Genomic DNA, 6,000 nt, shown 5'->3' on the forward strand with positions numbered 1-6,000 from the left:
ATTCTATTTCTGATACAGTTACTTTCTCTTATTTATGTATTTATTTTTAAGATTTTATTTATTTATTCCACCAGAGAGAGCACGAGCAGGGGGAGAGACAGGCAGAGGGAGAAGCAGGCTCCCCACTGGGCAAGGAGCCTGATGTGGGTCTTAATCCCAGAATCCTGGGATCATGCCCCGAGCTGAAGGCAAATGCTTAAACCACACCCCCTGCCCCCCACATCCCTCTGATACAGCTAATTTCTGTGTTGTCTGTCATATGTCTGTGTTGTCTGTTTCTTTCTCGATCAACCTAGTAGGAGATTTGTAAGTTTCATTTTTCTTGTCAAAAAACCACCTTTCCCAATTTGTGGTCTATATTTAATTGCTTTTACCTACTGTTTATTCTATTTCATTCATTTAATTTTTCCTCATTTATTTCCTTTTACTAGGTTTTAGTTGTCTTTCTTTCTTGCAAGGTTGCTCTTAGAACATCATTACGAACCTTCCTTCTGTCCTACAATTTTCAAAAATTGAAATATAATTCCCATACGATATAATTTACCCTTTTGAAGTATATGAATTGGTAGCTTTTAGTATATTCACAAAATTATGCAACCATCCACATAATCTAATTCCAGAATATTTCACCACTCCAAGAGTCCCCGTACCTATCAGCAGCCATTTTCCATGCCACCTTTCCTCTAGCCACTGCCGCCACTCATTAGCTGTACAACATTTTGTTTGCCATTCACCAGTTAGTGGCATTTTGATTGTATCCTCTTTTTGACTATTACAAATAATGTTTCTATGAACATTCATGTACAAGTTTTTGTTTGAATATATGTTTTAACTCTGCTGGGTACATACTTAAGAGTAGAATTGCTGGGCTATATGGTAATTCTATATTTAGCTTTTTGGGGAACCACCAAACTATTCCCCCCCCCCCCCCCGCAGTGGCTGCACTATTTTACAGTCCCACTAATGATATATAAGGGTTTTAATTCATCTACATCCTCTCCAACTCTTGTTATTTACAATTTTTATTATGGCCATCTGAATGCATGTGAAGTGATACATCATTGTGATTTTGATTTTCATTTCCCTAATGATTAACGATGTTGACTGTCTTTTTGCTTACTCAAAGGATGGTCAGCTTTGTTCTATTCAAGCTTTCAGTTGTTTGGATGAGGCACACCTACCTTAGAGAGAGCAATCTGCTCCACTCAGTCTACTGATTTAAATGTTAATCGTAGGGGCGCCTGGGTGGCTCAGTAGGTTAAACCTCTGCCTTGGGCCCAGGGCGTCGGAGCCCTGCATTTGGCTCTCTGCTCAGCAGAGAGCCTGCTTCCTCCTCTCTCTCTCTCTCTCTCTCTGCCTGCCTCTCTGCCTACTTGTGATCTCTGTCTGTCAAATAAATAAATAAAATCTTAAAAAAAAAAAAAAAAAGTTAATCGCATCCCCAAGCACCTTCATCAAACTCTGAGAATAATCTTTGGCCAAATATCTGGGCACTCTGTGACTCAGTCAAGGTGACATATGAAATTAACCACATATCCACCTTCAAGGTTGAGAGGATTTAAGTTCTACCTCCCGGATGAGAGAGTATCTACAGATACTATTTGGAAATTCTTCTGTAAAGAAGATTTATCTCCTTTTCCCCATTGAGTGGGTTTTTGTTCCTCACAACCAATCAAATGTGCCCTCAAACAGTAGGCCTAAAAGCCATGAAGAGGGTAAATATCCCTTAGGTATGGTATTTCAATTTAAATTTAAGTAATAGAAATATTTCTTTATTTAGAACCTTCCCTCAGTATTTAGTGTCTATCTGGCTGACTTTTGGTGAACTAAACCTCCCGCAATGGTATCTTTAATAGCTTTGCAAACCGAAGTCCAAAAGGATTCAGGACCTCGCGCAGAACTCTGCAGCTGGTTATGTGCGGTGCTCATTTCAGGACCGAGGTCTTTGCATTTTGCTGTTTTCACCCCCTCCTACATGGCAAGAATCTTATACTTCTGGTTTATAAGGGCAGCCTGTCTATTTTTAAAATTATTCTGGGACACATCTGAAAAGCCATAATGTGAGATAAAAAAAAAAAATAAAACCTCTGTTTCGCATTTGTCTTGGCAGCTTGGAGAGAACATATTTTTCTGGGCATGTTTGGAAATGGATGATAGTTTTTGATTCTTATCCATATCCTCCAGGCTTTCTTTGGGACACTTCAGAGATTATGTTTGGGATTCAGAAAAGTATAATGTCATTTTATTTTTCAAATCCTCAGGGTGTTAGGAGTTTTGGGCCTTATTTTCCTATCTGCCCTTGCATTATAGCTATTATTTTTTATATATAATATTCATAATTCATTTTGTTGAAGAAGAGATTTCATTTTATGCCAATAAATATGTATGACTATTGGAAGAGAAAAAAGTGTCTGAGATGTGAGCGCTGGCAGGAATTATAAGGCATAGTACAGTAAAATAGAATGTGGAGATTATGTCATTGTGCTCCTCTGTGTAAACTATATGATTGAGAAGAAAATGGGAATCATCTTCCCCTGAAATTCATCTTGGAAACCTCTTCAAAAGCATGTTGGAAATGGATGATAAAATTGAGAGGACATAGTTTATTTTATTTGGAAAATCATAATCCCTTGTGAGAGATCTGGGTAAGTAGACTTCAGAGTTTTGGCTTTGTTCAAGATTCCTTGACTCATTGGGTGGCTTGAAAAATTGATTTAATTCAGTGGAATTCACTACCCTTGAAAATTAAAATAATCATAGCTTATAACACTGTACTTGGCACTTGGCAGTTAATTATAATTAATAACTCGTGTTTATTGTATGATTACCATGTGCTAGACTACGTGCTATACCTGTAATTCATTTAATCTTCTCCATACTCTGGGAAGTATGTACAATTATTGTTTCTATTTTATAGATAAGAAAACTGTGGTAGGAGTTTTTCAGTGTATTATAATCATATGTTTACATGTTGGTCTTTTCCTTTGGACATGAATTTATGAAGGTAGATACTGAACTCCAATAACATCTGTCTCCCATGGTTAGCATAAACTCCGGTTCATAGGGAATCAATAAATATGATCTAATCTGTGTTTCAGGAAGCCACTGTGTGTAGGATGAATACAAGTGTGGAAAGATGAGATAAGAAAAGAGCTGAGGCTATTTCAATTGTTTAGACAAAATCAAATAAGAATGTGTATTTGGATAACATACATAGAAAAAGAAAGGTGAGGAGACATGAAAAGATACATAATTAGTAAGTGATAATTTTTTTTAAATTTATTTGAGAGAGAGAGAGAGTGCACACATGTAAGCTGTGGGGAGGGTCATGGAGAGGGACAAGCAGACTCCACGCTGAGCATGGAGCCCAACATGGGGCTCCATCTTACAACCCTGAGATCATGACTGTGAGATCATGACCTGAGCTGAAATCAAGAGTTGGCTGTTTAAGCAACTGAGACACCCAGGTGCTGCAGTATGTAGTAAAAGATTTTAAGTAAAAGTAGCAAGAATATGTATATCAATTAATAAAAGATCATTGAATGTTAGTGCTTTGAGTAGTGATTTGAAGGAGAAATATGGTAAACAGTAAGAGGATAATACAAGCTGCATTTGTTAATATATAAATGATTTTAACAGCTATTTAAGAGTCTAATTTCAACATCTGTATTTATGGCTATTGATTGACTATCTTTTCTCTTGAGAAATGTCAAGATTTTCCTGATTCTTTACATGTTGAATGGTTTGGGATTTGATCCAGGACATTTTGAATATTAAGCTATAGGACTCTAGGTCTTGTTTAAATCCTATGGAGAATGTTTGTTTATTCATTTGTTTTAGTAGGCAATCAAGCAGTTTAGGTCTGGTTGCAGTTCTCTATTCTGCCTTCTGTTGGCTGTGATTCCAAAGTCAGTTCCACTTTAAAAGCTTTTGCTCTGCTGCTTGGGTCTGTCCCATGCCTGATCACACTCAGAGGGCAGTGTGAGACTCAGGTAGCGGTCCACCCTGCAGATCAGTTCTCAGTGCCTTCTGAAAGCTGATTAGGGTTGGATCCGTGCATGTGCAGCTCAGAGATGGACACAGGAGTTCATATATAGTTTTATGATCACTTTCTTGAACTTCCTTCTCTTCATGAGAATCTTTCCCGCTCCTAGGCACCCCCTTCCTGGTCTTTTGACTGACAGCTGCAACTTGAGTTTCCCTGGTTGTGCACTTTCTGCAACTGTGTCTGGTACTGGGACCAAGTAGCAAGACAGTCAGAGAGAGAAGAGCACCAGGGATTTCTCTCACACTTTTGGATCTAGAGTTCATCTGGCCAGGGAGAAGGGTTCCTTTCCTTCTGAGTTTTAGGTATTTGCTCAGCTATTGTTACTTCTGCGCCAAACCTGGGACAAGAGACAGGGGGGAAAAAAAACAACCCAGAGGATTTCCCCCAATTTTTCTGACCCATAATAGGGCATTTCCCGTTCCTCAGACAGAAAGAGAAGGCTTCTCTCAGAACACTTTCTGTAGGCACCTGTTACACGTTTCTGGATCTCAGGTTGCCCTTGAGTCCAGACTGGGAGAAAGTAGATTTAAAGAAAAGGGAAAATGACTCCCAGTTTAGTGGTTCTCAGAGACCTATTTGTCTTCCCCAATAAACTTGCTACAGTTTCCTTTTCAAAGTCCTCAGGTAGCTGCTCTATACATGGTCTTCAAGGGTTTTAAGTTGCATTCAGTAGGAGAGACAGTGCGAGGTATGCTTTCTCCATCTTCTTTGGAAAGTAGAGAGTGCTTCTTTGCTTTTAAATATTTTAATGTAGTATTTCTTAAGATGGACTTTGTCTCAAGATGATGCTGTAATCAAAATCAAGAAACTTAGCATTCTTATAATACTATTATCTAACCCATAGTCAATATTCAAATTTCATCAGTTGCCGCAATAATTTCCTTTATAGTCATTCTTTTCCCTAATCAAGGATCTATTTAAGGATCATGTATTGAATTTAGTTGTCTTGTCTCTTTATTCTCTTTTAATCTGGTACACTTCTTTTGCCTTTCTTTGTCATTTATGACCTTGACATTTGAAAGAGTATAGAGCAGTTACTTTGTGTGATATCCTTAAATTTGTGTGTTTGATTTTCCTAATGTTTAGATTAAAGTTAGCTCTTATGGGCAGAAATGCCACACATGAGTTTTTTTGGTTTTCTGTTTGTTTTTAATGACCATGACAGGAGGTACATGATGTCTATTTTGTACCATTAGAGGGTGGTTATCTTTGGTCACTTGGTTAAGATGTTGCTTAACAGTTTTCTCTATTGTGAAGTAACTATTTTTTTGTGAGGATTTTTAAGGGCTGGAGTTTGATAATGATTATGAGATTATAAGGAAAACTCTAGATTAGTATTGTCCAGTAGAACGCTTTGCAATAATGCAATGATCAGTTCTGCACTGTTCGATATGGTAGCCATTGCCACATGTGGCTACTGAGCATTTGAAATGCGGCTAGCACAACTGAGGAAATTTAAAGAATGCAATTTGAATTTGAAAAATTCCAGACAATACCCTATCCTACCATATCCTAAAGAGTTTATTGTTTGTTTGTTTGTTGTTTTAATATATCCTGGTTTTCTGAAATGCTCTGTGATAAAAAGAAGAGTACCATGGTCAAATAAGTTAGAGATCATTCTAGAGGGCATACTTTGAGAAACACAAGTGCTATATGCTGCCCTCTTGGGATCTAAACATTGTTTTTTCATTTGGCCTAGTGCTAAGTGTAGGTGAAATTGTCAGCTAATTATTCTGTGAGTACCCACAAAACTTCTTAACTGGTTTGCCTAAAAATGACTTACTGAACAACACAACCAAGTCAGTGGCAAAGGTGGGATTTACACCTAAGCTGTTATCTGACTCCAAAAGCAAAAGTATTTCTGGTACACCAGAAATGATAATGGAGAAAATGCTATTTTCAGATTGCCTCATGACATTTTGTCTAAGGTTGATGAGGGATGAGTTCCTCAA

The sequence above is a fragment of the Enhydra lutris genome, unplaced genomic scaffold (genome assembly GCF_002288905.1).
Source record: "Enhydra lutris kenyoni isolate GAN:26980312 unplaced genomic scaffold, ASM228890v2 scaffoldscaffold72, whole genome shotgun sequence".
Classification (NCBI taxonomy): Eukaryota; Metazoa; Chordata; class Mammalia; order Carnivora; family Mustelidae; genus Enhydra; species Enhydra lutris.